This window comes from Macrotis lagotis, chromosome 1 (assembly GCF_037893015.1).
Source record: "Macrotis lagotis isolate mMagLag1 chromosome 1, bilby.v1.9.chrom.fasta, whole genome shotgun sequence".
Lineage (NCBI taxonomy): Eukaryota > Metazoa > Chordata > Mammalia > Peramelemorphia > Peramelidae > Macrotis > Macrotis lagotis.
In genome coordinates, this window is record NC_133658.1 from 77,222,426 (window position 1) to 77,231,510 (window position 9,085).

The 9,085-nt window shown below is 32.8% G+C and overlaps 1 pseudogene; it reads left to right on the forward strand.

The window, feature by feature from the left end:
- The first annotated feature begins 995 nt into the window (after nucleotides 1-995).
- LOC141513605 (small ribosomal subunit protein uS5 pseudogene) lies at nucleotides 996-1,864 on the forward strand (annotated as a pseudogene).
- Nucleotides 1,865-9,085: the final 7,221 nt, after the last annotated feature.

A 9,085-nucleotide genomic window follows, 5' to 3' on the forward strand; every position in this document is an offset into this window, starting at 1 on the left:
AATCATGAACGTTTGACATTTTTCCAAATATTTAGATCTGACTTCATTAGGGTAGCAGATAATTTTCAACAAAAAGCTTTTAATAGGGTTTTGAGTTTCACATTTTTCTCTCTTCCTACGACTCCCCATGATAGAGAGAAATCTAACAAAATGTGTGTGTGTGTGTGTGTGTGTGTGTTTTGTTTTCCTTTGTTTTTCCTCCTTTCAATGGGGATAACATAGTCCATAGCCAGTCCAGCACAGTTGCCCTAGCTCTCACCCCTTGCTGACAGCAGTTGCTTCCATCAACTTTGGTTGTCTCACAATGTTGTTGTTGTTGATGTGTACATTTTTCCCTTGGTTCTACTCCCTTCACTCAGCATCAGATCCCATAAGTCATTCCATGATTCTCTAGAGTCATATCATTTATGGTTTCTTATAGAGCAATTGTATTCCATAGTACTAATGTACCATAACTTGTTTAACCATTCCCCAATTGATGGACAGCCCCTCAATTTCCAATTCTTTGCCACTACAAAAAGAACTGCTATGAATATTTTAGAACATGTAGGACTTTTCCCTTTTTCATAATTTTTTCAGGATGTAGACCTAGAATTGGAATTACTGGGTCAAAGGGTATGGACAGTTTGATTGTTTTTTGGGCAAAGTTCCATACTGATCTCCAGAAAGGCTGGATCCATTCACAACTCCACTAGCAATAATGTATCAATGTCCCGATGCTCCCATAACCTCTACAACACTGATCATGTTCCCTTTTTCTCCTCTTGACCAATCTGATAGGTCTGAGATGATACCTCATTATTACTTTTAATTTCATCTCTCTAATCAGTAATGATTTAGAGCATTTTTTCACATGATTATATATATAGCTTTAATTTCTTCATTTGAACAGATAGTGAAAACTATCTGTTCCTATCCTTTGACCATTTATCAGTTGGGGTACATTTCAGTTTAAGAAATAAGCTTAATAAGCTTCTTCTTTCAGTGAACACCAAATGGTGGAAGACACCATTGCTTCAGGAGGAGAGGGAGGCCTCGGAGGCCCTGGAGACAGAGGTGGAGGTGCCTTCCATGGTGGCTTTGGCAATGGAGACCGAGGCAGGGGCTAGGGTCATGGTTGAGGCCATGGCTGGGTTCGCAGGGCCTGGGGAGTAAAGGCAGAAGACAAGGAGTGTGTTCCTAACGCTAAGCTGGGCTGCCTAGTCAAGACATGAGGGTCAAGTCTTTGGAAGAGATTTATCTTTCCCCCCCTTCCTATCAAGGAATCTGAGATCATAGATTTCTTTCTGGGATCTTCACTGAAAGATGAGGTTCTGAAGATCATGTCTGATCAGAAACAAACTAGAGCTGGACAACATACCAGGTTCAAGGCTTTTGTGGCCATTGCTGACTACAATGGCCATGTTGGTCTGGGTGTCAAGTGTTCCAAGGAAGTGGCAACAGCTATTAGTAGTGCCATCATTATGCCCAAGTTTTCCATTGTTCCTGTGACATGTGGTTACTGGGGGAACAAGACTGTCAAGCCTCACACAGTGCCCTGCAAGGTCACTGGGCGATGTGGTTTGCTTCTGGTGTGCCTGATCCCTGGCCCCTAGAGGTACTGGCATTATTTTGGCTCCTGTACCTAAGAGGCTCTAATGATGGCTGGAATTGATGACTGCTACACTTCTTCAAGAGGCGGAAACTCTTTGCAATTCTGCTAAAGCTATCTTTGATGCCAGCTCTAAAATATACAGCTACCTAACACCAGACCTGTGGAAGGAGATTGTATTCACTAGGTCAGGAATTCACAAATCATCTTATGAAGACTCACACTTCCATGTCTTTGCAGAGGACCCAGGCAATTGCTATGGCAACCACATAGATTTATTTTTTATGAACAAGGAATAAATCGAACTATTTCTAATAGATAAAAAAGAAATAAGCTTAATAAGAGTAAGTTAACTTATCTAACTATTAGATAATGATTTTTTGAAAAATTTTGACATTTTTAGTTGGCTACAAACTCAATAAGTCAATGGTGTGGTACAGGACCTCATAATACGAATATGACATTTGTAGCCCTAAGTAGATAGGATATTATACTTGGTACTAAGCTGGGTTAATATTCAGACTCAGAATTCCAACAAAGTCACTTAAACTTTTATGTTTTCTTTTTTCCCCTCACTGTAAAATGATGTTTGACTCAGATACTAAGATACCCCTTTTAAAATTTAGATTCTATGACTTGTAGGTACTTGGGCAAATACTATTCTCTTTGAGACTACATGCCTTTTTGAAAAATTGAAGTCCTAAAGAAAAAGGTGGGGCAGAGTAGAAAATCTATATTATATCAAATATGGATTCCCTGATCTTGATTCCCAGAAGATTAGGCTAGATTTCCATTAAATACCATGAATAGAAAAATGAAGTTACTCAGAATAAAAATCTCACAGGGACCATTAGTATGGATGAGAAATTGGTGAATTATTCAATTTTGGATCAAAAAATAATATGAATAATATATTTTGAGTTAAGGTATTTTAAATAATCAGTAAAAATTTTTTTTTGCTGAGAAATGCCCAAATCTGGATAAAATATACATAGTAAAATAATTCTAGGTTTTTTCTAATTCTAATTTTCTAAGGACATGGAAACTGCAAACATCATTGTTATTCAGCAGTTAGACTATTCCTTAAATTAACACTGCAAAGTAGATAAAAAGGCAAAGTCCTGTATTTAAAGTCAGAAGAACTCAGATCAGATATAACCTCAGAAAATTATAGGTGTATGATCCTGACCTACTCTCAATATTTCTGATTGTTTTGGATTAATCATTAGTAAATTGAAGAAGATAATTAAGCATGATCTTTCTGGATTTTAATGAGACATATGAAACATTGTAAAATACTTAATAGAATACCTGGCACATAATGAGTAATTTATAAATACCTATTTAAAGGAAAAAAGATGAAATAAGGACATAGTTCCACAAAAATTCTTTTAGTCACATTTGTAAAACACTATGCCATATGCATTACTTATGTTTATGTATTGTATATATTTGTGTGCATATATATACATATATGTGTGTATGTGAATCCCAAATGACAAAACATTTTAACATTTCAAAATTTTAAAGGTCTAAGGTTCAATGAATTATAATATATTATCTCAATCTCAAAAGGCTTAGTGAAAAATATACACAAAGCTTGAATAAAACATGATATATTTCTCAGTAGAAATAATCTAAATGAGGTTATAAAAAGATCAGTGTCCAGAAGAAGAAAGGAAAATAAATCATTAGCTGAGGTTGGTATATGAATATTCTAATAGCAAATAGGAAAAGTCACACCGTTTGAATAAATACAAACATTGTAATGAGGTAAGTGATTTTTTTCTGCAAATGTTCCTAAATAGAATATAGATTCACAATTAAAAGTACCATCCATGATACATTTCTTTTCATTAGAAATAGTATGATAAAGAAGACAATTAAATTTTAATGCATTCATTATTAAAATTGAATATTGAAAAATTAATAAAGCAAACTAACTTCAAAATGGTATCTATTATTAGCTTTATGAATATTGGAAAGCAAATGTATAAAAATAAATTATAATTGTAAAAAAAACTCTATTAAGAAAACTATGTAATGCAACACATTCTTTATCTTTCTCATGATTACTTCCCTCCAGTAGTATAAAGAGGGGATAACTCAGACTAGATTATATAACACACATATATGCACATACATATATACATATACTTCTCTGTGTATGTGTGTGTATGTGTGTTTGTGTGTGTATACACACACACACACACACACACCCAGGAATAGACCAGAAGCCAATACTCAGTAGCCATTCACCCCAACTTTCTGAATCTTCTTCCAGACTTAAAATCCAATATAGAAATATAGAACTGTATTCCAGAAAGACAAATGATCTGGCCCATGGACAAAGATAAACCATAAATCTTTTTCAGGAAATAGACAATAAAGAAAGAAATTAGCAACCATCAATCAGATAAGATAGGGCCAGTATCCCTCATCCATTTTTTAAAGAACTTATTCACTATGTGAAGGCCTGGAATCACTACTTTAAAGAAAAACAAAGAAAAAACTATCAAAAGAAAAAAAAGAGTTTCAGTAAAGGTTCAGTGTAAAGAAAATCATGAGACCTTCAGCATTTTCCTGAGACTTACATGCTATAAAGCTGAAATCCATTCAATTCAACTAAACTTTTTAGACATTTGCTAATTAGCTACAAAATATAAGAAACTGAGTTTGGTACAAAAGACACAAAAGTTAACTAAGACATAATTTGATAAATTTAGTTTAAAATTTAGATGAAATGACAAAATATATTTCTATTTTCAAAATATTGAAAGCAAAAGATTTAATTGATTTTATATTTAATTCCATCCCAAAATCCACAGTAGAAATTGCCATGCAAAAATGACATATAAGATTGTTTCCAACTTCATTTTGCCTATAGAACAAAATGTATCCTATATAACATTTATTTTAAGATGTTCAGTAATATGATAAAGGGACAAATGTATGGAGATAATTCTCATATTATTCTAGTGTATACTATAAATCACAGTTCCACAGTAATGTAAGCTCTCTCACCATTATATTCCATCCTGATTTGTAATTTTAATCTATTTAAAAATTTTATTCTTTATTTTTATAATTTTCTTTTAAAATTTTAGTTTTAAATTCTTTCCTTTTATCCTATCCTTCTTGTCACACACAATAAGCATGTAAGCAATATCAATTATACATGAGATTTCATAAAAATATTTTTTCCATATTAATGAAATTTCAAAGTAAGTAAAATTTACATTTTGATTAGCACTCAGTGTTTTCAGTCATATTTCTTGAGTTGGAAATGATTTTTGCATCATAAGTCCCTCGAAGTCTGTTGGATCATTGTAATTGATAGTCAAGTCTTTCCACAGTTGATCAAAGTTACAAGATTTGTATTACCACTAAACACAGTTCTTCTCACTTCACATTGCATAAGTTCTTAAAATTATTGCTAGTTTTTTTCTCATTATCTCCCACAATCACTTGTCACCATTTGTTCAGTCATCCTCCAAGTGATAAGCATGTCCTTGATTTCCATTCCTTTGCCACCACAAAAAAGGGTTGCAGCAAATAAATGTGTAGAAAGATGACATTTTCCTTTCTCTTCAATATTTTTGAAAAACAGACCAGTAAAGATATTGGTCACAAAACAGTATGTAATGTTATAAAACAACTCTTTGATTCCACTTAAAATTATCTTTCAGCATAGTTGTATCAGTCCCTGTTCCAAAAACATTTTGTTAGTGTACCTATTTTTTATCATTTTTGAATGGTGTAAAATGGCATTTTAGAGATGCATTAATTTGCCTTTTGGTAATCAGTAATGGTTTAAATAATTTTTATATGTCTAAGGATTACTATGATTTCTTCTGAAAACTATTTATATGCTTTAATAATTTACAAATTATGAAACTACACAATTGTTAAAAAATATGATGCAATTTTTTATTTAATGGAGAAATGGTGACTTTATCACATAAATCTGCTGGAAAATGTTTTGATATCACTTCATTGTGTAAGGTGTATTTTAAAATATTTTCTCCAATTACATGCAAAAACAATTTTAGAGTTTCATTTTTTACTTTTTAATTTGAAACTCTCTCCTTCACCTCCTCTATCATTGAAAATGAAACCAAATATTCATATATATATATATATATGTGTGTGTGTGTGTGTGTGTGTGTGTGTGTGTATGTGTTTGTGTGTGTATTGCATATGCAACCTGCAAAACATAATTTCATATCATTTCAGTTGTAGAAGAAATGGTAGACCCTTGAAAAAATTAAATAAAATAAAACTAGAAACAAAAATACTATGCTTTAATTTGAATTCAGACTCCATCAGTTCCTTCTCTAATGATAGGTAGTATTTTTCAGTAATAAGTCTTTTGGAATAAACTTGGATCTTTGTATTGCTAGAAATAGCTAAGTCATTCACAGTTGATCATTATGCAATATTGCTGTTGCTATAAACAGTGTTCTGGTTTTGCTCATTTCAGTTTATATTACTTCTGATAAAAATACCTAGGTTTTTCTAAAAGCATTATGTTTAACGTTATTAGAACAATAGCATTCCACCAGTATTATGTCATAGCTTAATCAGCTATTCCCCTATTGACAGGCATTCCCTAAAATTCTAATTTTTGCCAAAACTATAAGAAATCTTATTTATATTTATTTATATTTCATATATTTATATAGTTATTTGTGTAGAAATTGCATTTATCTTCCTTTTGTTATCTCTATGTGATGCAGATCTTGTAATGTTATTATTTGTTACATGTGCTTTCATTGTTTCAAAGCTATAGTTCTCCAAATTATTCAGAGTGGTAAGACAAGAATCAACAAGCCTGTCAATGTCATATATGGATTAGAATTTTTTTTATTACTTCTACCACTTCAAAATGTCATATTTTAACCATACTTAAAGTTTAATATTGAGAGTTCTGCTGAGTTGCCTCTCTCTACCATCTTGTCTCTAACCTTTGTCACTGGTGTGTTATCGTTCAAGTTTTCTGTGCTTTAAAAGGAATAATCTAAAAGAGAGTTAGAAATATAATCTACCTCAAAAAGTTTTTGTGGTGTTGTTGTGTAGATTAAATGTGATTTACACACCTATATTTATATGTACACACATGTATGCATATGTGTAAATATTCATATATAAAGCACTCAACAAATCTAAAGTTTTCATGTGAAAATTAGCTAATATTATCAATGTCATATAATCAGATGATGAGTGCTCTAAAATACATATTCCACTATCATTGCATAACAAAAATTCTTATTAATAGCATGTGGAAGCCTGTTTCTTGACAAGTATTTCACTTTCATTAAATATTTTGTAAAAAATAATAGTGATAATGAAAATAATAAATGTTAAAGGCAGCATGTTATGTTCATATGGGCTACTTCATTGTGTTACCATTAAAAATGCTAGATTCTGAGTAGCCCAGTCATTTGGTTGATGTTAGTCTCTCCATTTTTCAATGTTATTTAAATCTCCTTGGCAATTAGAGGAAGCAAAGTAAACTATATTCATTTTTAAAAATTTTGTTTTGTTTTTCCTTTCTCATGATTTTTCACTATTGTTCTGATTTTTCTTTCACAACATGACTAATTTTTAAGCATATTTAAGATGATTGTACATATATATGCTATATCAGATTGCTTTCTCTCTTGGGGAGGAATGGAGGAAGAAAAAAATCTGGGAACTCAAAATCTTATGATAATATGTTGGAAACTATCTTTACCTGAACTTGAGACAAATAAAATATTATTAATTAGAAAAAATACAGTAAGGAAATCTATTTCTACTTTAAAAATCATTCTATTAATAGAGATAGTTTTCTACATTGTAATTATTCTTAGGATTTTTCAGGGTGCAATTCAAGCAACTGAGAGAATAAGGACTTAGCACCTCTCCCAAGAGGAAATTTCAAATATATTCATGTTTCCTTTAGGTGCTCTGCTTTGACATTCTGCCCACATCCTCAATGCAACTTTATTGTTTGACTATGCATTTTTACTTTATTCTGTATATTTGTTCTTCACACATAGTCAAATTCCATAAATTGGAGATACCAATATGCAATGATTCAATTAAAAAAGACCTGTTTAGTGACCATTTCTTTTCTCTTTAGCTTCTCTACAAAAAATAATGGCTTCACAGTTATCCTAAGTTTCCTGCATCCTCACTTGCCATATATTTCAAGTGTAAAGTCCTGTAGTATGCTTACTTTTCCAACAGAAATTATATCTGAGAAAAATTAATTACTTAAGAAAGCAATATATGCAAATGTACAAATTCATAGAAATTTCTATATAAATTTATAATATTTTAAATTTATGAAGGTAAACTAAATTCCTTTTAACCTTTTAATTGGAAACAATCAATAAAAAAATCATGGTTTGTTTCAACATTAAAAACAAAGCATCAGTTTTTGACTTCTGGCTAAGATGGCAGAGAGAAGACAGGCACTGTGCTAAGGTCTCCTGGTTTCCCCTCATAAATAATAGGAAAGAAACCTCTTAACAGAAATCTGATCAACAAAATTCAGAAAGAGTAACTAGGAGAACATCTAACAAAAGGTCTGGGGTTGGGTGAATTGGACTAACCTAATATCAGTAACAGAGGCTTTGACTGTGGTACTTGGGCCGAGGCCATAGCGTCTTTGGCCATGGGAGTGGAAGTCTGGGGAGCACCAGTGGAGCTGGAGGAAAAGTTCCAGCACAGAGAGTTGCAGAGTGCGGCTGGACATTGGATCTACTGGGCTTGGGCCCTGAGCTTCATACTTTCAGCTGAGCCCTCTTCCCAGAGCCCAACCACCACCACCACCACACACTCCCCCAGGCTCAGGTCTAGGTAACAGAGTTCCCTCAGCTCAATAGGGTGATTAACATTCAAGCCCCAGGGCTTAGCCCACAATGTTCAAGGATAATACATCCCCTACCCCTCTGAGCCAGGAAAAGGTCATTAAATCAAGACCACAGACACTCCAGAGGAAGGAACCAACATCCCCTCCTGGCCAGCTGAAATGGAGTTACTAAACCCAGTGAACAAAACCTCTAGGTTTTCAAAACCAAACCTTTGTGAGCCAGTCCCCACCCCCAAAGATCAAGATCCTAGGAAAATGAAGAAAGAACAGCAAAAAGGGGGGAGTATTGAAAGCTACTTTGAAAGAACAGATCATAACCCAGAGAGATATAGAACTTCTGAGTAGAATATGAATTGGTCTCTGACCACAGAAAGATTTCTAGAAGAAATCAGGATGGAGTTTAAAAATCAATTGGAAAAACTGGGAAAAGAAACTCAAGAAAAAATTAACATCTTGCAACAAGAAAACAAAACCTTGGAAAATAAAATTAGACAAATACAAGAGTTAGTGATGGGAAACTGCTCTGATATTATGGTACCAGAAGGGAAAATAATTATCAAAAGTATACATCGATACCCTCTGGAAAGAGGTCCTAAAATGAAAGCACCAAAGTATATTGTGGCCAAGTTCCA